The 25,846-nt window shown below is 44.3% G+C and overlaps 1 protein-coding gene and 1 long non-coding RNA gene across 4 annotated transcripts in view; both read left to right on the top strand.

The window, feature by feature from the left end:
* The window catches only part of NRG2 (neuregulin 2), a 144,260-nt gene that overhangs the window by 21,334 nt on the left and 97,080 nt on the right, over positions 1-25,846 (top strand). The window lies entirely within an intron of this gene.
* LOC307220070 lies at positions 8,195-9,455 on the top strand. Its single transcript, XR_013840683.1, has 4 exons — positions 8,195-8,785; positions 8,816-8,902; positions 9,063-9,179; positions 9,270-9,455. It is a non-coding gene; the product is annotated as an uncharacterized lncRNA (long non-coding RNA).

Below are 25,846 nucleotides of genomic sequence, written 5' to 3'. Positions count from 1 at the left end.
CCTATATCTGCTGCTCAGGGTTGGGAGAAAATCCAGAACCAGTTTTGGGTGCAGTGGGGGGCAGGCAAAGTCCCATTTCACGAAGCAGAAGATATCATCCAGCATGCAGAGTTCAGGTGCCCCACCAACTCCTGTACCCTGCCATGTGGTTTTGTGTCTGCCACATCTGCAGTGCAGCTCAGTTCTCTATAGGGAGTCTACAGTATCTTCAAAGAACGGGAGGCTCTCATTTGTTTTTCCCCTTGCCCGAGAAATGCCAAGTTCCTCTGGCAGTTGGCCAGATTCCCTCCTTAGTGTTTGGCATTGCCAGTAGGTCCTGCAAATAATAATTTTTAAAACCCTCAAAGTAGCAGGCTCTGCTGCTTAAGACTGGCTCAGATGGATCTCACATACATAGATGCTATAGTACTTTACTTTTGTTTATAAGTCTTCAGCTCTGTTCTGGAAAAACACGACAGTATGCCTTAAAAAATAATTAGAAATCTGTAATTTATTAATTGACAGATTCCTCTGGTGATTAGTCAATTATTATTTTTCTTACCAAAGTTGCTATGTGTGTGTGTCCATATAGCAATATATATCATGACACTTTATAAAGGAGATATCCAGTCCCCTCAAATACTGATAGTTTCAGGACCTACCTGAATTTTGCATGAATTTCTTCCACTCACTCATTTGGTGTGAACCTGCAAGATTTTGCATTTTCTCAGCCTTCTGATCTTTGGAGAGATTATTGTTTTTTGTTTTTAGTCAGAAACTGGGCACCATTCCTGTTGGCATTCTGGAAAGCAGGCAGCAATAGTCAATGCCAATAGTGTTCTATTTCTTCCTCAGTTACTTTATTCATTTTTCATCAATGCACAATGCTTACTTTTAACTTCTGTCTCCACTACCTTTTATGTAAATATAAGATATGTTTATGATTTTGTTATATTTTAAATATGGCATCATTTGCTTAAATTCCACATTGACATACACCAATCACAGTTTTGCTATGTTTTTGCACATTGGATGCATCAGATCTCTGAAAACCATCACTAAAATTCTTCAGGATATCTTTGTAGACTAAAATTTTATTAACCAATATTTAATCTCCCTACTTCAGACCAGGAATGAGCAACATTTAGATCTGGGCTTGATTCCATACAGGTGGGGGAGCCCAGAGGACAGAAGAAGGGGGAAATGGGGGGGGGGAGCCCAAACAGTGATGGAAGAATGTGTGTGAATGTGCAGGATGGGGGGGGGGGGAGAGCCCTCTGGAAATAGACACCCGCCCCTCTCCAGTGGGGGTGGGAGAGAGAGGAGGGGTGTCAGAGAGAGAGAGAAGGAAAAGGGGGGTGACAGGTCCCCACAATTGACTTTGTCTCTGCTCACTGCCAGGATGTGACCCCAACAGAGTATGCTCAAGGGAATGTAGCCCTCAGTGGATTCCACCCCCACACCAAATTCAGACATTTAACATAAGGTTACCAGATTTTTTTCAAAGAATCCAGGGACACTTTTTTTTTTGAAAAGAGAAAAAAAGTTTGTTGTTTTTAAAAGAAGTTGTTTTTTTAAATAATAATAGTAAAAAGAAGTAATATCCTTCCTCTGGGCCCCGGCCTGCTCTCTTGGAGCGCTAGCTGCCATGGAGTAGGCTTGGGTTGTGCCTGGGCTCGGCCATGTGTCCTTGCCCTCCCGGTGCTCTCCTACCTCTCCTCCTCAGCGGTGGTGGCAGTGGTGCGGCAAGGTCATGGTTCCCCTCTTTTTTCTCCTTCCTCTTTCTCTCTCTTCCTTCTCCTTCTCCTCTCCTCCTTCTCCCTGTGTTGGCTCCGGGGTTTTCCTGGCCCCGGAGCACCACTGGGCAGTCGGCTGGGTGGCCGGTCGCTCTCACTCCCGGCTCAATTTGGGTTGTGGGGGAGGGGGTCCAGTGGTTCCCGCTCGGCAGCGGCAGTCTCAGCAGCCCGGAGCCAGCCTGGTAGCACAGTTGGTTCTGGCTGGCTTCAGGAGCTGCTCGCTGCCGTGGCGCCTGCCATTTTGCCTCGCTGGAAGTCCCCATATGATGTGTCTTGTGCCATTGAACCAATCATGCAACATTCATTCCCTACTAATAAATCTACAATACTTAAAATATAAATCCGGGGACATGAAATGAAATCCGGGGACATTCCGGGGACGGATTTTGTCCGGGGACAGATTTGTAAATCCGGGGACTGTCCCCGGGAAATGGGGACGTCTGGTAATCATACATGCAACTGCTTTGGATATGTGAGGGCAAGGAGAGCCAGTAGGCCCTTTGGGCCTGACTTTGATCCAGAAAACAGTTCTGTGTAGGAAAGGTCCTGGAACATAGCATTTTCTGTGGCTGCATGTTAGATCTTCATGGCTCAAGATTTCCAAGAGATCTTCAATTCACAGGGCTTTCTAAATGTGAAGCAATCCTCATAGTAATACATAGCTTTCCTTACTGTCTCAACTATAAGTAACAGTCATCCTAGCCTTGGAATTCCGGAAAGTTTCTCTCAGACATGTGCTGAGATGGCTGGTATCAGACACAGGTTATAAACTAGATTTGGCAGGGGCCATAAACCTCTTTCTTTTAGGAAGACGAAGAGGCGTCTGGTGTCAGGCTGACACAAACCATTTGACTGGGAACCGATTCCATCCTCCATAGGCAGGTCCTTATAGCTGCATTAAAATACAGAATGGCTGATAACAGGCCCTGTTAATGTTTATTGGCACTTGGTTTTCCTGTGCCCCTCTCCTCAGACAGATTTGGGGGTTTCTCCACTGGGTGCCATGAGCCTATCAGCGAGTTCAGGCTTGTATGGAGTGCAAGATCTTTGCTACCTTTGGAATGTGAAGCTCTAGTGACACGACTTTAGCCCTGGCCTCCTTCATTCTGCAGACACTTTAATTTTTTTTAAAATCAAACCCCCTTTTCTGCCAGAGGGAAGTGTTTCAAATGGAAAGGGCCACAGAAAGGATTTTGCATGTCATACTATACTACTGACTTCAGAATTTTCATTTCCCACTATATATGCATGGTTTGTTTTTATAGAAATTCCCTCTGGCTCGGTTTGACCAGCAAACAGGCAGAAAAAGCAAAAATGGAGGGTAGTTAGAACTGAGACTAAGCCTGTTGCCTGAGGGAGGGCAAAGAGCAGGGAAACTGGTCGAGTGCCATTTGTTAACAGCCTGGGACTATTGGTTCAGTTCCATGCTTCATTTTGGATAGCCACTGCCATAACTGGGAAATCACAAACCCTCAGTGCACCTCAGTGTGAGGGTTATGGAGACTTTTCTCTTTGGGGTTGTCAGGGCAAAGCAGAAACACCCATAATCTGCTTGAGGCACATAAATTAATTAAATCTAAATTCAGATGACAGAAATGTAGGTATGGTTGGATCATAGCCTGGTGCCTGGAGACCATCTAGTCTAGCTTCCTTTCACTCATATGGAGCATGTGAGCAACAGGAATAAGAAATGGGGCTAAAGGAGCCTTTCAGATTTGGCTTCTAGAACTTCTACATATTGCAATAGTGCTTGCATCATTTGCAATAAGGGAACTGCTCTGAAAGCTCTCATGGTGCCTACCAATCAGCATGTTTGATAAATGTAGACTTCTGGTGCTCATTAATGGTTTGGACAAGCAGTTAGCATAGATCTGGAGGGGTCAGTAGAATATTCTCCTTTCTGGAATGGACAACATTTCCATAAACCAATGGCAATTTGTTTTTGTCATTTATTAAATTGAATCAAAGTGCTGAAGTTATGCAGACCATAGCAAGTGTTTATATTGGACGGCATTCTGCAGATGCCTGAACCTGCGGTTGTCAACTGTACAAGGAATTTTGCTTGAGTAAGAATTAGGATCACAGCCTTCAAGGTTTTACATGAACCTCTGACATACCTCTGAACTCCCCTGTTCATTTTTCTCTTCCTTCGCTATAGGCGGGTGTTAGATTGCTCAATAAAGCAAGATGTAACTGCCTTGATGAAAGGAACAGAACTTAGGATTTTAATATTATTCTTCCCTAATCTGTGCACTCAGTAGAAACAAAGCAAACTCAGTTTGGACAAAAATGTGGTGCTAGGTACAATAAGACAAGCACATGCTGATTATTCTTTAATTTTGATTTTCGAAGGAATAATTCTTACATTGGATGGGGAGTTTCCACACTAGTATGGTATAATCCTGGTGGCTCTTTCACAGTGATTTCCTTGGGGTAGCTGCAACATGTCTGTAAGAAGCATTTTCCGTCACATTTGTGGGGGCTGGTGGCCAGGATGGTGCAGGTGGCCTCAGAATTGAATGAGCTGGGTCCCCCTTCACAACCTCCAGCCCTAGCTATAGCTGGGAAGGGACGTGTACTTGTCAGAATTCTTTCCCGGTCATTCCAAAGCTGTTTCTCTTACAGTACTCAGTGAAGTGACTCCCCCTTGAAACATTCCCTCACAGCCTGCCATATTGTTTACTTCAGGCAGCTGCTACTGTCTCATAATGACCTATTTCAGAAGTGAGAGAATAAAACCTTCACATTAAGAGGCATTGAGAACCTCTGGCTCAGTTAATCTCCCAAGCATGCCAATTAGCTCAGAAAGGGCAGGGGTTAAGCACATGTGTTTACACAGTATCTCCAAGAATTCTGTCCACATAGTCAAGTTGTACAAAGTGAAATGCATTCAGGAAAACTTGATAAAAATGGTCTAGAGTACCACCCAGAAGCAATTCACCCTGGAGTCCGAGACAGAATGAGCGCAAGCAATTGATCTGCGAAATGTCATGCAAACTGCTCATACTGAGTACTGAACTCCTTAGGGGGCAGAATGTAACAAGCCTCCTCACCAGTTGAAGTAATTCGCAGAACAGATATTGTGCAGAAGCAGCGATGGCAAAACAGCAAAGGACCGGAGGATGGTCTTGCCACACCAACACTCCAGCTGTTTTCCTTGCCACTGCGTCACTTTCAGCTCTTCAAAGAAACATGGAACAGACCATGGACGTAGCCAGGATTTTTTTTTTGGGGGGGCAGGCTTTTTGTTGGGGAGGGGGCAGAACCACAGTTTGCTATGTATTTTTATTGATTTTTATTAATTTAGGGGGGTAGCTGCCCCTCCCTGCCCGTCCTTGGCTACACCCATGGAATGGACTGACCAAACTTGGGTATGCAGGAGAGCATTTGGGAGTGATCTTGCCAACCACCCAGGTCATTTCTCTACCCTAGAGTTGGCCAGAGCTTCAGCAGAGCCCCCAGCCCAGGCAATGCAGAGCTCCATCAGTCTCCCAACCGAGTGGATTTGTCATGTATTTGTCCATGAAAGGAACTATTTTAATTATTATCCAAATTGAGTCATTGAGGGGCAAGGAGAGGCAGCAATCCCATATGATCGTTTCTAGCCTTTCCTGGCTCCCACTCATGGACAGTACTCAGACTCTCAGCTTGGTTCTTGCCAAAAGCTTTATTTCAAAATTCATCACACTGCCCAGACATACACCAGGCTGCAGATTGCATAGATCAGGTTCAGATGTACATATAGTGCCATCTAAGGTACATGGCTAGAGATTAAATGAAGAGCGGCATGGGCACAGCCATTCGCATGGTGATTGTCCCAAGCAGCAGGTGCTCCTGAGCATAGACTGGGTCTGGTGCTGCCACCACAGTCAACACTGTGATGGAGGAAGAGACAACGTGGCCCACTCATTGCCCGATTAGGTCTCAGGTGCCTCCCCAGGGAGTGCATTGCTGACAGGAGGCTGTGCTGGAGTTGTGTCAGGCAGCTCTTCCACCACAGTAGGAACATTCAGTGGCAATGAGGTGGGAGTGCTCCAGAAAAGCCCACTTGGTCCATCCCTAGGTGAGCATCCAGGCGAGTGTCTTCCAGGCCAGCAGGCCCTTCCCCGGGATGTGGCTCCATGTTCTGGCCCCAATCCTCCCTAGCCTCTAACCAGCCCTGCCAAGAAGTCTTCATGATGCACAAACCTTTTATAAAAGAATGGAAATGGTTTATTGAATATTAACAAACAAATTGGAAACAGATAAGAAAATTGGCAGGATTGTTGCAATAACCTGCAGTTTTATAAAAGAGTATAGTTTTAAAGTAGATGTATGAGTAAGTTAAGTTAATTTGGAATATGCAGAAAATATAAAAAATAAATTTAAGGAACTGCAGAAAGAGGGGGAAGGAAATTGAGTTTTGAAATGTTAAAATGATTGTAAAATGATTGAAATGTATAAAACTGAAAATCGTAAAAAGAAGTCTCTGTGACAAATGTATTTTCTACTTCAATAGTGATCCTGTTCAAGGTGCCAGGATGAAGGGTAGTATACAAATTTAACAAATAAATTAATTTTAAAATGTTACTGGCAGAAGTGCCTATCCATTGCACAGGTGGCAAACCACCTGGATAGAAAGCAGCCACTTCTAACTGCATCTTTAACACACGTAGGAATGTCATGGTAAGATGTTTTGGGCATCTTAAAGCTTGCTGAAGGCGTCTCGCTGTCTGCCACGGCCTTGAGGAGAAAGCAGGTGCAGACCATGAAATAGTGTTATCCCCAAAGGAAGAGGATTACAGATCACATAATAACCAGCTCACAGGGGAAGGGGGAAATGGTGTGGTACAATTTCTCAGTTTATGCTTGAGAACCATCTGTAGCAGCTTCCTAATTTCTGTGGTTTTAAGCTTGTTTGATGTCATAATTGTATGCATTGAAACTGTTTAGTTAAGAGTTGTTAACGTGATTCTCTAGTTTTGAGAGTACAGTGGTACCTCAGGTTACAGAAGCTTCAGGTTAAATATGCTTCAGGTTACAGACTCCGCTAACCCAGAAATATTACCCTGGGTTAAGAACTTTGCTTCAGGATGAGAACAGAAATTGTGCTCTGGTGGCGCAGCGGCAGCAGGAGGCCCCATTAGCTAAAGTGGTGCTTCAGGTTAAGAACAGTTCCAGGTTAAGAACGGACCTCCAGAACAAATTAAGTTCTTAACCTGAGGTACCACTGTATTGAAGCCATTCCAGTTTAAAATCCTCATCAAGTAAAACATTTACTGAAACAATGATTATTGAGATAGGATAGCTCAGTCATTAGAGCATGTGAGTTAATCTTAGGGTTGTGGGTTCAAGCCCCACATTGGGCAACAGATTCCTGCGCTGCAGGGGGTTGGACTGGATGGCGCTCTTGGTCCCTTCCAACTCAACAATTCTGCGGTTCTGTGACTTCTCTTTGTTGTGTATTCCTGGATTTCTGCTTCTTCTGGAAAACTGGTAGATCAGCCTTCCAATAGAGGGCCCTGCTTCCTAAACACCCCAGAGGACAGGATCACACTTCAAAACGACCTTGACAGATTAGAGAACTGGGCCAAAACGAACAAGATGAATTTTAACAGGGAGAAATGTAAAGTATTTCACTTGGGCAAAAAAAATGAGAGGCACAAATACAAGATGGGTGACACCTGGCTTGAGAGCAGTACATGTGAAAAGGATCTAGGAGTCTTGGTTGACCACAAACTTGACATGAGCCAACAGTGTGACGCGGCAGCTAAAAAAGCCAATGCAATTCTGGGCTGCATCAATAGGAGTATTGCATCTAGATCAAGGGAAGTAATAGTGCCACTGTATTCTGCTCTGGTCAGACCTCACCTGGAGTACTGTGTCCAGTTCTGGGCACCACAGTTCAAGAAGGACACTGACAAACTGGAACGTGTCCAGAGGAGGGCAACCAAAATGGTCAAAGGCCTGGAAACGATGCCTTATGAGGAACGGCTAAGGGAGCTGGGCATGTTTAGCCTGGAGAAGAGGAGGTTAAGGGGTGATATGATAGCCATGTTCAAATATATAAAAGGATGTCACATAGAGGAGGGAGAAAGGTTGTTTTCTGCTGCTCCAGAGAAGCGGACACAGAGCAATGGCTCCAAACTACAAGAAAGAAAATTCCACCTAAACATTAGGAAGAACTTCTGACAGTAAGAGCTGTTCGACAGTGGAATTTGCTGCCAAGGAGTGTGGTGGAGTCTCCTTCTTTGGAGGTCTTTAAGCAGAGGCTTGACAACCATATGTCAGGAGTGCTCTGATGGTGTTTCCTGCTTGGCAGGGGGTTGGACTCGATGGCCCTTGTGGTCTCTTACAACTCTATGATTCTATGATTCTATGAAACACTGCACTCATGTGCTCAGAAGGCACCATTCCAGCATGTCAGAACCAACATGGCAAGGAAGTGTATTGGTGTGGAGAGGAAGTTCACCTTTGGGTTAGAGTCCTGCTGAAGAATGAAGCAGTGGGTTGGATAAGAGACAGCACTCCTCTGCCCATCACCACTGTTTTCAGACGCTTAACTCATGTTCTGTGGTGAGAAGAGCATCACAGAATTTCAGTTAAAGCATGCAAAGCATGAGGTTTTTTTAGAGCAATGTACTGATGGAATGACTGAGTGCCACGTAAAAGAAAGCCTCCAAATTTCAAGCTCTTGTGCCGGCCATGGGTCATGGGAGGGAACCCCAGCTGGATGAACCGGAGACCACATGGACCACAAGGTAGGTTAATTTGTTTTCTTATGGCTAAAGCCAGGAGTCCTTCAAAGTCCACCTCCCACCCCCACACTTAGATACCTTTTGAAGATTTAAAAATAACATACGATATCAGGTTCTTACTCAAGATGCTTTTCTGTTCTGTCCACTGGCCAGTGTGAATTATTGCTCTGCTGCTTGGCCTGTGCAACCCCACCCCACGTTTTTCAGACTTTGCCACCATTCCCAAAGCGAAGTTGCTGGTGAACCTTCAGATGAAAGTGGCGGAGCCAGCAAGTGAGGAGGAAGAGGAAGAGGAAGAGGAAGAGGAAGAGGAAGAGGAAGAGGAAGAGGAAGAGGAGGCCAACAATTCCCACCTGAGTGAAAATGATATTCATGTGAATGGAAATGGAGGTTTGTATGTAGCTGCCTTTGGACAGGTAGATGAAGATCATACCTTTTGTAAAGGGAAGTTCTGTACTGTACACTGGTCCTTCACAAGTACATCATAGTGCAAAACAATGATATGAAATACAAGCACTATTCAGTAGTAAATATCTTGACTTATTTTTAGGTTATCAACACCATGGGCTACAGAACTGAATGGAGCTGTGCAGACAGAGCCTCTAACAGGCGCACTAGAAGGAGTTCTGGCAACTGTGGTTGTCATGGAGAGAAACATGCCTGAAATGTATGTGAGAATCATCAGAGATGCACCATTACATGCTCCGTTGCACCTACAAAATATGCTTATTAATTGATACTTTTCATTGTATTATAGTGATGAAGGTTTTTTATGTCATGGACTCTGCGTAAGGATATCTTGGAGCTGTGCGAAGATCTGAGCATTTTGAAGAGTCAAGATGGAGTTCAAGTGCAATAGACGGCTGTTGCAATTCTATTTTGTTCCAACTTGCGTACTACACAGTGTCCTGCAGTGCAGTTTTAATGCTCCTGCTTTCTACATCAAAGTTCCACAGGTGTGCCAAATAACAGAAGGTTTTAATTACAAAATGTGTAAGTGCTGTCTTACTGTTAATGTAGCAGTCATTAAAAATAGTCAACATTTGAGGGATTTTTTTTTATTTGAACCCCACTTTTTGATATGCATTGAACACATTTTTTAAAAACATTGCTGAAATGCCATCTACTGCTGCGGCATAAAATGGATTCCACAATGTTCTCCCTGGCACCAATGTCTAATTGTTTATTAACACAATTTTAATAGTACAAAGCAAACCCCTCTACATCTCTTAGAGGACACATGGGGAGTCAAAAGTAAAATAAAAAAAAACAAACCAAAATATTAATCTGTCATCAAAACCCATTAGGAAGTACAGTTGTACCTTGGTTGTCGAACGGAATCCGTTCTGGAAGTTGGTTCGACTCCCGGAACCGTTCAAAAACAATCGGAAGCCAATGGACTTCCGGGTTAGCGCCAACGTCTAATGGCGGATTCCCTCCGAGCTCCGGAGGGAATCGGCTCAGTAGGGATCGGGTTCTGCCGCGCCGGCGACGCGGGGACCCTTAGAAACCACAGGCGCGGAAGCCTGTGGACTTGGTGACTCGGCGGGCACCATTTGCGCCCCCCCGACCTGCGAAGGAGCCTTTTTAAAGGCTTCGGAACGGGAGACGGGAGCGGCGCGGTGCTGAGAGTCCTCTGCTCCCCCTGCTGAGTGAAGCCGCATGCCATGGATGGAGAGCGCTGACTTTTTCCTGAGAACATTCAGACCAAAAAGTAAGAACCCGTGAGTAATACAGAAATTGGACAGGAAATCTTTTCTTTGAATTTGGCACGATCGGGGAAGATATAAAAAGGAAGTCTGTCTCCCCATTTTGTAGACAACTTAAAACAAGGACTAAATAACTAAGGTCGAGAGATTAATTTTTATCGTAACTGAACAAAGTTATTAATTTCACGATTGGACAGTATAAGTAATTTTGCTGGAGGATAAGAGTGGATTTTGAGAGCTGCGCAACCCCCCGGGACCCGGGAGTAATCAGCGAGAGAGCCTGTTGGAAAGATACAGAAGGCTTTGACAGCTGTCAAAACTAGCTGTCAAAGTTGGGGAATATAAAGTAACATTGTTTTTGCTGCCTTTGCCAGTTGGATTTGCTACATTTTGGTTATAAACTGTCGAAAAATAAGCTATTTTGTTTTTTGGGACTGGAACTAGAAGGATAGTAAATTTCCACAATCCCTCTAGAGGGGGTTTTGGGACACTGCAAGAATGGCTGGAAGTGGAAAGATACTCACTGAGTTGAACAAAACTTTTTATCTCTTGGGAAAGCTTCAAGAACAAAGCAATATTTTGGCTACAGGGGTCATGGGACTGAATGAAACAGTAAACAACTTTACTGAAAATGGAAAGGACTTGACTCAAGTCTTCGTCTTTGAACCAAAAGCCCCTGTAACGGAAATGAAAGATTTTGCAGCTGAGCAGGGAAACAAACTTAGCAAATTTGAGAAAGTGGAACAAGTGGAAGAGATACATGAGGATCTGGAGGGAAAGGAAGGAGGAGTTATAATGTTGCAGAAGGCTAAGGAAGGCCAGAGGCCTGGCAGGAAGGTCATAAAGGAAAATAAGAATTGGATGATGAAGATTTGGCTTGAATTGGAGAATGAAGAATGGAGAGACCTACTTAGATGGAGACCTGAAGATTTAGGGATTACAAATTTGAACAAGATGGAAGTTCGAGCGTTTGGGACATTTAAATTCACGAACTCTTTCAAACATGGAGGTCTGGCAGGAAGAAATATGGACTTTTTTGGGATTGTGCTCCTCCGAGATTTGGGGTTTAATATAAAGGACTGAGAGAGACTTAAAAGCCTCTGATGTGAGATCGCCAGGCTGATAGCAGATGGACGGATGGACATTGGTTTGGGGATCGAAACCGGGAAAGGGAGGGTGGGGTTTGATGAATCCAAAGGTTGTATAAATATTTTTTTCTATATATATATTTTTTATTTTGTATTTTTGGTTTGGTATTAATATAAAATTGGGAAATTCGTGGAAGGGAATCTGGGTCGACCTTGGAAAAAGGGTTTAAGTAGAAGGACTGAGGTAAATAAGTTGAAATTTGTTATTAAAAGGATTTAAGTATAACAATGAAATAAGGTAAAAATTGGGGATAAGAACTTGTTGAACTAACATTTGGAATTGGAATACAAGAAGGGGAGGCGAGGGGAAGTCGTGGGAAATAAGGTATAAGAAAATAAGGACTGAAAGTATACTTGTTTTGTGTGTTTTTTCTGTCTTTTTGTTTATTTGTCTTATTTGAAACCTCAATAAATATTATGTTAAAAAAAACAAAAAAACAATCGGAAGCAGAGTTGGACGTTCGGCTTCCAAAGAACGTTCGCCAACTGGAACACTCACTTCCAGGCTTGCAGCATTTGGGAGGCAAAACGTTTGAGTCACAAGTTTTTCAGGATCTAAGGTACGACTGTATCAAAATTCAAGTCCACAAGGTTGATAGCAGCCAGAAAGTTTTGTATGCTGTTGGTATATGCATTTGTATTTCCCCTTTGCTTACGTAAACAGCATTAATCAGATGTAGGTCATTTGTTAATTTTTCCAGCAAAGCAACTTGCCAAACCGTCTTGTACCAATTAGCTAACATGGCACCATTTAGAGGATTGAGCAATGTTCTGCCATTCAGACTGGAAAACAACAGCAAACAGAAATCCCCTGTTTATTTTTCTTCCTTTTTCTTGATTTTTAATGTAAAATTATATGCTTTTCTGTGCTTAAACAGAAATATTTATTTTAGAAAGGGAAGCTTAACTCCTATGGAAGTTAATACTATGTAGAAAGTTTATTATGATCAAAGTTTACTTTTTGTTTTCTATGAAACTAGAAACAAAAAATAAAAGAAACATTAGAATTTTCAAAAATCTCAGGTTTTATTATTGCAAGTTTATACATCGAGTGCACACCTGAAATTAAAAGGAAACAAGCTTCCTCCCTCCTCCATGTGACAGCCCTTTAGATATTTGAAAATAGCTATCATATCTCCTCTCAGTCTCCTCTCTTCCAGGCTAAACATACCTAACTCCCTCAACCATTCCTCATAAGGCTTAGTTTCCAGACCCTGGATCATCTTGGCTGCCCTCCTCTGCACACGTTCCATCTTGTCAACATCCTTAATTTGTGGTGCCCAGAATTGGACACAGTATTCCAAATGTGGTCTAACCAAAGCAGAATAGAGCGGGACTATTACTTCTGGACACTATACTCCTGTCGATGTAGCCTAGAATAGCATTAGCGATTGTGATTTTTATCTTGTGAACTGCCCTGAGACCTCTGGGTATAGGGAGGTATACAAATGTAAATTTTCATCATCACACTGTTGACTCATGTTAAGCTTTTCACATGTACTACTAGGAAGACCTCATGTCTTCAAGATTATAAACTCCATCTCCAACTCCTCGAAAGATTCCATCAACGGTGTCTCCAAAAATTTACTTGGGAAAACAAGCGAACTAATACCAGTATACTGGAAGAAGCAAAGATCACCAGTGTTGAAGCAATGATTCTTCAACATCAACTTTGTTGGGCTGGTCATGTTGTGTAGTTGCCCAATTATCGTCTTCCAAAGCAACCACTCTATTCTGAACTTAAAAATGGAAAGCGTAATGCTGGTGGTCAACATAAGAGGTTTAAAGACTGTCTCAAGGCAAATTTTAAAAAATGTAGTATAAACACAAAAAATTGGGGAACACTTACCTGCGAGTGCTCCAATTAGAGAACAGCCTTTACCAAAGGTGTCATGGGCTTTGAAGTCATTCAAACTCAGGACACAAGGGAGAAACGTGCTAAGAGGAAGGCACGCTTGGCAAATCCACACCATGATCAACTCCCGCCGGGAAACCAATGTCCCCACTGTGGAAGGACGTGTGGATCCAGAATTGGCCTCCATAGTCACTTACGGACTCATTGTTAAAACCGTGTTTATGGAAGACAATCTTACTCGGCTTCAAGTGATCACAGAAGAAGAAGAAGAAGAAGAAGAAGAAGAAGAAGAAGAAGAAGAAGAAGAAGAAGAAGAAGGAGGAGGAGGAGGGAAGAGGACACTCAGTTTCTACAAATATATATTTATATACCAGTATTTATTGTTTTGGGCTCAGTTATTTATGTTTCTAATTTCTGTGATAGGGAGATGCCAGATATGTTTTGAGACCTCAGCTAACTGCAAATTAATAGTGGCCCTGGGATATCAATGAGAGCAGGATGATGAGTTGCCTTCCAGGATACAGCCAACTTGCAGTTCCAGGCTGGTCTCTCACCACTTCCATCTTCAAACACAGTGAAGATCTTACCCACGTGGGACATGCCAGGTCAAATGCTGATAGCTAAGGAACATTGCTGTCTTGATGGACAATTACCACATTTCTTTCTCATTGGTATTGATTAATTAACAGCACACAAGAACAAGCAGGCTTCAAAACTTTCCTGTTGTTGGCTGGTCCCAAATTTGTAAATGACACAAAACTTCAGCTTTTATTTATTTAAATTTTTAGAATATACACCATGCTTTTCACCACATGTCTCAAAGCAGCTTACAAAAAATGAAACTTTAGTTTTCCTTGTCCAAAGCAAGGGAAAATGCGTTTTTGGGCAGGGTTGGTATTCATCCCTCCTGGGTGAAGTCCTATCTGTCATGACTCTAACCCAGCAGCATTTAGATGCTATTCTCAGCCTGGCATTTAAAAAAAACCTTTAAGTCCAATTCAACAAACTACTAACACTGCAAAGTAGAGAAGTTAGAATTATTTCTACCTTTTTGGATTTTTTTTTAAAAAAGTTTTACACTGTGGGAGGGTAAAAATGGGCAAACTGTTTTGGGGTACATGCTTGCAGCTGGTAGCTGGACAATTTTCTTCTTCTTTTCTGCTGACCGTCATTGTTCTCTCCCACAATGCCCCCAGAATGAGATTACATCAAGGCACAGCAACATGGTCCCAAAGGGTTTTTTTTTTTGGGGGGGGGGAAAGAGATAAATGGTAAATATGCCCCGGAAACTGCTTGAAGACTCTGTCAGTACGCCTTTCAACCAATGTTGGGCTCAATGTTGGGCTAGGTGACTGGAGCACTTTCAACCAATGTTGGGCTAGGTGACTGGAGCACTTTCAGAGACCATCCAGTTCTGGAAAACAGGTCCCAGTGCACTGGACTCACAACTGTGCATTGTGAGCACCAGACTCAGCAGAGTATAAATAATGTGGAAGCTAGCTGTGAAGCATAACTTCTTTTATTTCTAATAGCTACTACAAACTAAAGAACTACCGGCCAGCGGCATAGCGTGGGTTGTCAGCACCCGGGGCAAGGCAAGTAATTTGCGCCCCCTAACCCGGGGCAAGGCAAGTAATTTGCGCCCCCTAACCCGGGGCAAGGCAAGTAATTTGTGCCCCTAACCCCTAACCTGCCGCCGCTGCCAGCTTCTTCTTGCTGCTGCCTGGGCTGGGGTATTTACAGTAAGGTAGCCACGACGGCGGCGGCGGGTCCGTGTCAGGTGATCTGAGGCCAGTTGCCGCTGGCGCTGCCACCCAAACGACGCCGCTTGCCCGGAGGAGGAGGGCAGAGAGGCAAGGAAAATGCAACATGGCCCAGCAGCTGCAGCAGCAGCAGCGGCGGCGGGGCTGTGAGGAGGGGCTGCCTGGCGCGCCCTCTGCGGCCCTGATGCGCGGGGACCGCGGTGAGCGCTGAGAGCCGCTGCCTGCCGGACGCCTTCAGCCCGGACGCGCACACAGCTCGTCGGTTCCGCGAGACATGGGGCTCTGCTACAGCCTGTGCCCGAGGCTCTTCGGCGACTCCGGGGGCGGCGAGCGCGCCCCCCCCAGATGTTGCGCCCGGCGCGGCCGGCCCCCCCTGCACCCCCCACACTACGCCACTGCTACCGGCTTGCTTGAATGTTACATCTCCCACTCTGCCATCTAGTCACTACATAGATAAGACTCTCTCCACACACAGAGTAAGTCAGGAGCAGAAGAGTAGAAGAGCAGTTTCCGCCCCCTCCTTTCTCAGAACATCAGATCAGGAGATTCTTGCAATGGGAGGGGGTGAAAATATCAACACTCTCCACACCCCATTTGAGGCTTGAGTTCTATATTTAGTGTGGAAAATACCTAATAGATAGTAAATATATGCACCTCCCAATCACATACTGACTCAATTTCAAAACTGCATCTCTTTAGTAAAGACACTGGAAGAGACTCTTGCACATCAGGAAAAGTTAGCTACTACTGTACCAAACATTGCTGACACAGCAAAAGCTTTGTGGATGCCATTCTCCTTTGCATCACATTCTATAGCAGTGAATTCCACTTTATGGCTACAAAATATGGTGAGGAGGACACCATGTAATGATGGATAAACTCCCCTTGGCTCAGTCTGAAATTGGCTTGGCACCCAGAATGCTGAAATATCTGTGACTTGTAACAAGAGTTGCCATGTTGACAGCATCCTTTCATTATATAATATTAAATTGTTCCTAAATGAAATAAAACAAATCCATTCTGGAAACTAATCAGAGCTCAGGCAGAGCTAAGCAAACCTCCTTTGTCGTCACCAAGTGTGAACTTTTATAGGCTCCATAAAACTCCAGAGCACCGGAGGAAAGGGAGACGTGCAGCCCTCAAACTGACTGACCCCTAAGTGACTTACATTTTATACAAAGATATTTCATATGTACTCTCTGTCAGCCTTCCCTTTCTTCCAAAAGTGCCTAGCCCTTTTCAGTCTGAGGGCTGCATGGTGGGCCTGGCCAACTCACGTTCTAGCGCATGCGGAAAGACAACACACACGGCCCTTCCGTGCTCCCCGGGGCCACTGTGGTGTGCTTGCAGAAGTGCCCCTTCAGTCCTCTTTCCCTTTCATTTTAGAAGGGCAAAAGTCTTGGCCCTAAGCATTTTGCCTGGCCATCCTGCCTGACCCAGGCTACCTCCGCTGCGCCTTTAAAGCTGCTAAAGGTTCCTTCTGGCTGCACTTAACTTTGTTTTCCTGGAAAAGTCATATCACATCAAGCCTCGCTGAGTGCCATGGGGAGGAAAATCACTTCCACTCCATTGTTCAGATGATGCCTCTAAAGAGAGCATCTTTTCCCTGACTATAATGGTGCTGAGAGGTTTAAATCTCTCTGCTCAGCCCAGCACTATGACGTTCTCTTCTTCTTTCTCCTCTTCTTCATGGAGGAGAGAACCTCTCACCTGCTCCAATGTTTCCTGAATTGACTTGGAACAGGATGACTTCTTGGGTTATTAGGTGTGTGGTGGTGTACAGGTTGCTGCAAATGCACCGTGTCTCAGGACATGGAAGAGACAGTGGCATGGTTCACACATAATGCTAAGCCAAACCATGGTTTACCTTGAATAAGCAAATGTGCGGGTTCCAGGCTGAAGGATGAGAGTGCAGTATTCCTCAGCCAGTCCTGCTGCCGCACCACTGCCTAGGGCGAAGTCGCAGCTTGGCTTGGAGACAGGTTTGAAGGTGATTTGCTAAACAACAGGCAGCAATACAGTAGTACCATTATGCAGGCTTACTTGGAAGTAACTTCCACAGAGTTCAATGAAACCTACTTCCAGTGGTATGCATATAATTACTAAGGAAGGCTGCTGTTGTGTTTCTGAGTGATGTCACCAAGACAACCAGTTTTAGGAACTGAGCATCACAGTCTGGAATGAAACTATGAAACTACATCAACCGTTCAAACGACCCACCTTGGCAGCGGATCAATGATAAGTGTTTCACCGCCTTGCCTGCCGGGCAGACTTAAGCACAGAGACCTGATGAGGTTCCCTGTAGTTCTCTTTGGTTTAATTATCTAAATAATAGCACACTACAGACGTTTGTGGTGTTGTTGTGTGTAAAGTCTCTTGCCATTCTAATGGGGCAGCTGTGATGTAATACCAGAGGGGGGCAGAGGCTTGGCTCCTCTGCTGGTGGACTTGGCTGAGCAGCCCGGATGTCACAGACAGGCTGAAGAGCAAAGGAGAGGTGAGTATCAGGGAGCCCAGTGTTGTGAAATGGTTAGGAAAGGTTAGGTAAAGCAGGGAGAGCCCTGGGGCAAAAAGGACAGCACTTTTAAACAAAGACTGGCAGAGAACGCAGGGAGGGCTGCAAAAGGAGGAGCTGGTGGGTGGGTCAGGAGAAGCGGCCGGGGTGGGGGGGGGAGGAGGCTTCTGAAAAATAGACCATTTACTTTAATTTCAGACTGATATTTTTGAAGCCACAAAAACACTTTGAGTGAATCATTTGCCGCTGTTTGTTGCATGCAATAGTATCTTGAGGACCCTCTTGGATTCTGGGGTTGTTGTTTAGTCGTGTAGTTGTTTCCAACTCTTTGTGACCCCCTGGACCAGAGCACGCCAGGCACTCCTGTCTTCCACTGCCTCCCGCAGTTTGGTGAAACTCATGTTAGTAGCTTCAAGAACACTGTCCCACCATCTCGTCCTCTGTCGTCCACTTCTCCCTGTGCCCTCTATCTTTCCCAATGTCAGGGTCTTTTCCACGGAGTCTTCTCTTCTCATGAGGTGGCCAAAGTATTGGAGCCTCAGCTTCAAGATGGTTTGATCTTCTTGCAGTCCATGGGACTCTCAAGAGTCTCCTCCAGCACCATAATCCACCTGGAGCAGGAACCAGCAAGCCACTCCAGTATCCCTGCCAAGAAAACTCCATGGACTCTAGGGTAGGGGTTATAATTGAGGTTATAATTGAAGTCTTTTGACCAAAGTAACATGGCCAGGCTCAGCAGCCAGCATCATTGCAGGAAGCACAACTGAATCTTAGCAACTTTTTGGCAACACTGACATACCTGCACTTGGGAGCTGCTCCAAATTTATGCTTAAATTTCTAATTGCACCTGTAGATCAGCCAAGCCTTGTGTTAACTCTTCCTGTGTAATTTTTATTGATGTTCCTTTGCTGGCGCCAGGCTGTCCCTGTTCCGCTAGGCTTAGATGATTCCTTAAGGAACCCAGCTTGGCAAGACATGGAGCATAATGAAATGCCCAAGGGACTCTGTAGCACTACTGCTTGGGGAGGCGGGGCTGCCCTATGTGGGAGGCTCTGCTGCAGAAAAGAAGGGAGGAGAAACCTGGGGAAGATGGAGCAAAAATGCTTGTTGTGCCTTTCTGCGTGCGCTCCAGGGGTGGGAACAGTTTTCTATCTCCCTTGACGTCTCTCTGGCTGTCAAGCATTAAGTGCAAAACACTGTATGCATGAACATACACTCCTTTTTATGAGTTGCACGACTCCTTACTCAGAGGACCCCTGACTTCTAGGTGGCATCCTTAAAATAAAACTGTGTTCTGTGCGGTTCTGCAAAATTTATGCAGTATCTCCTACTCCAAACTCTTTTGGACATGTCATAATCTTCCTGAAAATGAAGGCTTCATTTATTTCAGTTTGCCTTCTCCATTTGCACTCATTTAAACAAAGATGAGTTGAAATCTAGGACACATCTTGCATCTAGGGGACAAAGAAATGCATGTCTGAGCAGAATGTCATCCCAGCTCCTCCCCTGGTAATAGCAGACCCTCCAAGTGTCCCTGTTTTCCAGGGACAGTCCTGTATTTACAGAAGCCGTCCCAGTTTCTGATTTGGTCCTGGAATGTCCTGCTTTTCCTTAGGGTGTCCTTATTTTCATTGGAGAAATGTTGGAAGGTATGGTAGGATGTCCGTATTTTCATAGGAAAATGTGACCGTCAAGCCAAGGAGATAAGCAACTACACAACCTTTAGAAGACATCTGAAGGCAACTCAACACACATCCCTCTATTTCCTACTTAGAGTAGTTCTTTTACATTTATGTAGTTATGCATTTAGGGCAGTATCCAACTAACACGTTGTGTCAGTGCAAGTATTTATGCTTGTGCAACAGAGCACCCTCCCACCTTTTCATTCTCTCTAGCGTTCTGTGTGTCTTCCCCAAATCTGCTTGGGGTGTTGTGTTGGGGGCACTCCTAGAACAGATTTAGCAGGCATGCAGGGGAGGAGGAGAATTGCATCAGAGAAATACTTGCACTGGCGGGACCTATGAGTTGGGTACCTCTTTGTTTGTGTGCCACCTGCTTACCAGAAATTGTCTAGAAAAACAATATGTCTTGGTTTATCAGATGTCATGCCAGAACAATTATACAATTATTTTATTTATTTTATTAATTCAGCAATATTGATGATTGTAGAAACAAATTCTAAGCAGTTTACAAGAAGTATTAAGATTATAAATAAAAAATTAAAAACTTTTTAAAATAATTAAAATTATCAGTAAAAGAGAATAAAACACACCAACATATATGTGTCTGGATAGGCTTGCTTAAATAAAAATGTTTTAAGCAGGCACCAGATACAGAACAGCAAAGGCACCTCCCTGATGCCAGTTCATATGTGTATGGGATACCAGGCTAAAAGATCCATTTATTACAATTGTGTAGGATTGTGTAGCACTTGTAGCAGTGCCAGTTCCACAGTTAAACAATCCTGGGCACTGTAGTTTACCCCTCGCAGAGTTACAATGCCCGGCAACCCTTAACAAACAACAGTGCCCAGAATTCTTCAGTGCAAAAAATGTGCTTCGAATGTGCTTTAAAGGTGTACACAGGTGTACACAGCTTAGATTTGGGTAGCCAACATCTGAGCTCTTGTGTGGAGGGACACTCTACAATGATTGAAAGGCTTGAAGAATACGTATTTTGACTCTCAAATTGGTACCACCACGAGTTGTCATGCTCCATAATAAAGTTGATGTTACTTATCTGTCAGGCCTTCACAGTTATGGAGCATATGTAGTTTACCCCTCATAGCATAGCATTATGTGCTATGTAATTACCTAGCATTAAATGATGTTTTGCTTCTGGAACTCTCTCCTCAGAGATGGGACCAAGTATTTTTCAAAAATATGCTTGTGTCACATACTTTATTATTTATCCAGGGCTTTTACTTTTTCATCTGCATTTAGGGATAAATTGTTCTTTAGGAGCCTGTTTTGCTGTTTTTAGTGGGCTGGGGCCCAGGTACTGCACAAAGCATATACAGCCTTTTCTCTTGTTGCCCTGTTGCAACTGTGAGCTAGGTCCATCTGCAGTAGGGTTGCCATATTTCAAAAATTAAAAACCAGGGCACCCTGAACGTTGCTGAGCTTTTTTTAAAAAAAAACAACCGGGGGAAAAAACCACAACAAATGCGATTTTTTGATTGACTTGTCAGTGGTCCATGACAAATCCCCCTTTCAGAAATCCCCCCTGGACTGCAGCCATAATCTTTAGTATCAAACCACACATTTCCCAGAGTTCTATGGAAAGAGTTCTGTGAGGGCAGTTGGGGTCTTCTAACAACTCTCAGAACCCTTAACAAACTACAGCTCCCAGGATTCTTAGAGGGGAGCCAAGGCTATTCAAAGTGATATGATACTGTTTTAGAGATGGGGTACTGGACTCTAGCGTGGTGATCACAGATGCTACAACTCACTTGTCTTGGCTTCCTTCCTTCCTTCCTAATATGCCATTAGTGGCAAGAAAACTGCTATCTATAACTGATTGTTTCCCCAGCCTCAGAATAATTTTTTCCAAATATTATTTTGTTATGAACTGTTGTAAGGAGCGGAAGTACAAAACATGTACCAAAATACACCACAGTCCTAGTTTCTGATCCCAAATCTCCCTGTTCACAGCTCAGCCATTCTAGCCATGAAGCCACAAGGGAGGTGAGCTGAAGGACCCTCTTCTTTGGCTTGTCCTCGTCTTTCCTACTTGGATAAGTTAAGTGCTGGCATTGACAAGACTTGCTGATTATGTGGGGAGGGCACAGAGTCCATGATCCCTTTTTCTTGAAAAGTATTAAGCATTGCCAGAAACAATTTCCCCCCAGACTTTTCACTCAGTGTGTTATGACTGGCTGTGTCCTTCCGCCACCATCAAAGAAGTTATTTAACAACTTAAGTCAATCACAGATTTTTCTCTTTGTTTGTTTGTGTGTGTAAACATTTGCTTCCCTGTTCTTCCTCCTAGAAACTTCTATATTCTTCCCCCACCCACTCCCGTGCCCCATTTTGACCTTCCTGTTCTTGTGCCAAGGACAAGACTCTGCCTTGCTCCAAGAGCCATATATCTTGCTTGAGTCAGGCAGACCCAGGCCGCTGTTTCCCTGACCTGGGGAGGCATAGCCCAATGAAGGTTGAAAAGCCCTGGATCAAGCTCCTCTTCTTGGAAAAGAACCAAGTACAGGGGTGGGGTGAGGTGCTGGAACTTGGCTCAGATCTCAGGCTTGGGACTCGTTCTGGGAAGGGATCACTCGCGGATGGCACCCGTATGCTTGCGTAGCCTTACATGCCTTCATGTCAGGAGTATTATAAACATCCTTTTCCATGCCCCCCCCCCCATGTTTTGCTCTGGATGATGCTGGCTGAAGATGTCCACGGTGGGCTGGGTTCTTTCAAAGTAAGCTGGCTGGCGTTGCCAAACAGCTGCTTTGTGTCTGCAGCTCATTGGAGTAGCAGGACTTGTGCGTTCAGCGGCTGACAGGTCTTGGTTAACAACTCCCTTCTTCTTTTGTAAAAATGGGTTGCACAGCAGCAAGTTTAGGCATGACCCATATTTTGAAAGAGGAATTTTTTTTGTTGTTTCTCCTGCAGTTTCATGAGAAAATCCCACTCTGAATCAATAAACATAGAGGCTTATTTTCTGCGCAAGGAGGCAGGAAGTTTGTGTTGTGTGGGTGTGTATGTATATAGAATATGGATGGGTACATCTGCATTGCAAAGGGTACTTACAAGGACCTCCAGGCTTACATAAAATTAATCTGGGATTATTTTTCTGAAAGATACACAGCACCTCAGTGTCCTGCTTCATCAGTACAATTGTGCTCTTTAAAGCAAATGTAATTTGGGTGCAGCACATAGACAAAGAATCACTTTTTAATACTGTATTTGTAACCTAGCCTTTTAAAAGGGGAGATTAATATTTATCTTCACAACAATGGATGGGACATTGGAATCTCTCCTTGTGTAGATGAGTAACCAGTTATCACCTATAAGTCCTATGTTTTTGAAATTTGGGGGAACGGCAACTCTACAGTTCTGACTCTATGACATGGCCAGGTCCCTAGTGTCTCTCGCTAAAATGGTCTCAGATAGCAGGGTAGCAGGGAAATGCTGGATAGCTGATGCTGGACAGTACAGACAATACCCAGCTAGATGAAATAATTGTTTGACTCGATATAAGGCAGTTCTCTTTGTACATACAAACTCAGGTCCTCAACATGGGTGTAGCCGGGGCGGGGAGGGTAGTGGTGGGAGGGGCAGCTGCCTCCCTAAATCAAGTAAATAAATTAAAATACTTAACTATAAGTAGAAATAATCAGAATATTTGAAATGTTTTGACAGATTTTTCTGAGCACTTGGGGTCAAAAGAAAGTAATCTAAAACAACTGTTGTTGAGACAGAGGATGATGACAGGTGGGTGTTCTCCTCCCCCCCCCCCCCCGGATAAATCCTGGCTACACCCATGGTCCCCAAGATCTAAATTCAGCACTGTCCCTGCTGAAAATTTGAAAAAGAAGTCATGTATAGATTCCACCAAGTAATTAACTGTGTAAGAGCAATGCGATCAAAACCTGGCAACAGATCTGATTTGAATCCCAGTAACTGCATACTAAAACAGCCACCAGCAAAGAAAGCTTGATAAAGGCCACATGTTTCATCCTAGTGGTGATGCTAATCATGCTCATACATTGCTATTTTAGTGTCAAAATGTTTCATGTTCATCACACCAGTAATTTTATGACAGCTTTCCCCAACTCCCTGGATCCTTTTGACTGGAGCTCCTACCAGCCAAAGTGACCATAGCTATACTAGGGGGAGTTGATGGAGGCTGTAGCCCATAGCATCTGGGGGCTGCCAGGGTGGGGAGGGCTGCTTTATAAAAACCCAGTAATGAAAATATGTTCATATATTTTCATAGAAGACTGCAGCACAGGTATTGTGCCAGGAATGTTCATGTCAAGGAATCTCCACTGCTGTCTCCACATTTGTTTGGCAGTTGCATCACCCTTAGAGTTGCCAGTTCTCAATGCTAAAAGTAAAACTAGAAGCTAGAGGAAAGGCTGTATATGCCTTGTGTGGCCTTTGGAACAGCAAGACCTTTGAAGCAAAGAACCTTCTCTGGGATCAGAGAGAGATGCTTACTCATAACAAGTGTGTATAGTGTATGTATATAGTAGTGTATAGTAGTGTGCCGAGTAAAAGTGAACTCTGCTAAACAACTGTTTAAGCTAAACTGCTTGACTGAAGCTTCCATTTGAGGGTGAGGATCTTGCCCCATTGGTCACTGCTAGATGTCTGAGTCACGACACCGGTTGCCACACTGTAGCAGGTGCAAGAGCACAGTTGAGTTCAGGTGCATTCCCATGCTGCTAACCTGATCCCTCTGGAGTGGGAGTGGGGAGTGAAACTGTCTACAAGAGGCAAGTACACACCTCTTGAATTTTTAGGTGCTTAAAAATAAACATCAACTGAAACTCATGCATGCAGTTTCAACTGGATGATGCATTGTATAGCTCTAGCTTGGATTTGAAATCAATAGTGGCTTCTGTTGAGCTTTCAAGAGTATTCTAAGCAAATCCAAAATTTGGCATCTCTGTAGAAAATAATGGTTCCAACAGTACCTGGCACTCCTGTTATCTTCTAGCATCCTGCATTCAAACTGGTAGTATGGCTGTTGATGAAAACCTACAAGCATGACTAAGCCCTGAGATAACACCAGGTGCACCATGGGGGGGGGGCAAGTGCCCCCCATTTTTTCAAGGGTGGGGCAAGGACCCCTAATATCCTGCAGCCTGTGGCAGGCCTTCCCACTGCCCCATTGGGCTGACCTGTGGCAATGGCAGTCCCCACTGGGCTTTCCCATGGCCATGATGGGCCCTGTCTAGCCTCCCCACAGCTGTGGTGGGCCTCATGGCCTCCTCCAGCCATGTGAGAGCACACACATGCATGCTGCCCCCCCCCCCCAGGTTGGGTCACACCTGGTGCTTGTGGAGAACACAGAACCTGTTAGGCATCCTGCAACTTTTGAAAATCTGCATATAAATGCATGAATGAAAACTCATTTTGTTTTGTGTGTGCTAACAGAATCATGATCACTAGCACCAATACAAGTCTGCCATGCCTTATAGATTCGTTTGCAGGCTACCTTATTTCTCCAAGACCTACAGTGGAGTGCTGGGACCAAAACAGGGCAGGGAGGATGTGTTCTTACACCCCTAAGGCCCTTCTGTCAATAGGATGAAATAATGTAATCAAAACCTGATGGGAAAATTGAGAGTTTTGATACATTGAAGTCTGTTTGAATCCCCGTTCTCAAACTCGCATCACGCCAGTCTAAATTTCTGCAGGGCCCTCTGTGAGGTGACTTAGCCTTAAAACATGCTTGACACAGCCTGCCCAAACGGCATGGTATTTAGAAAGGGAAAACAGAATCCAAGTGAAGCACAATTAAGGTGTAAAAGGGCCTGCCTGTTAAGTTCCTCTGCCACCCACACATAAATAGCTCAAAGGAGCATTTGGTCACATAACCACTAGGTTTGCAAAGGCCAGTTCTCATGTAGGAACATGCAGAAGAATTTGCATGAGGAAATTAGGCAACAAGCGATGAGAATCACCTTTGTTTTCCTGCTGCTGCTGCTGCTGCTAAAGTCTGCCCTGCACTTCTACTCTAAACCCTGCCAACTGTCCATTATGTGGAGCATCTGTAGTGAAGACAGAGATGCAGAGAAGGCAGAGGAGACTGAACTTAAGAAAACACCTCTTTCTGACAGATCCACACTCAAATAAAGAGGGATGGCAAATACAAACAGCAGTGCAAAAAGAAAAACTAACTGCTAAAATAGTAAAGGTTCTATGCATAGGAGCCAACTCCTAGGGGCTGAGGTTCAGCCTCCCAATGAAATATTTGAGAGGGCTGCCCCTCCCCAAAGTTGTTGGGCATTGCCACTCAAATTGCATGTGCTGCATCTCATGATCAATTAGGCGGGGCTTACCTGCCCCCCTATTTTATTCAAGTTTCAATGCAAATGGATGGTGAAGTTTGAGTACAAAATCCTAAATCAAATGTTGACACTAGAGCTGTTCTCATCTTCCTGCATGTTTGGGACCTTTATCTGTAAATGTGTGTATGCAGTTTTTTGCAAAGTGTATCCCAATGACTGAAAACAGCTGCACAGTTCTGAACCATTGTTCCTTATTATGGTACACTCACAGTTTGCTTAACTGTGCAACTGTGCAGCTTGCACACTTGAGTCACTCCTATTTCTTTCTATGCCATTGATAATCTTCACAGACCTACTTTGAGATGCCTATCTGTAATTTAT

Source organism: Podarcis cretensis (genome assembly GCF_951804945.1).
Source record: "Podarcis cretensis genome assembly, chromosome: 7".
NCBI classification, from domain to species: domain Eukaryota; kingdom Metazoa; phylum Chordata; class Lepidosauria; order Squamata; family Lacertidae; genus Podarcis; species Podarcis cretensis.
This window is presented reverse-complemented; position numbering and strand designations above follow the sequence as displayed.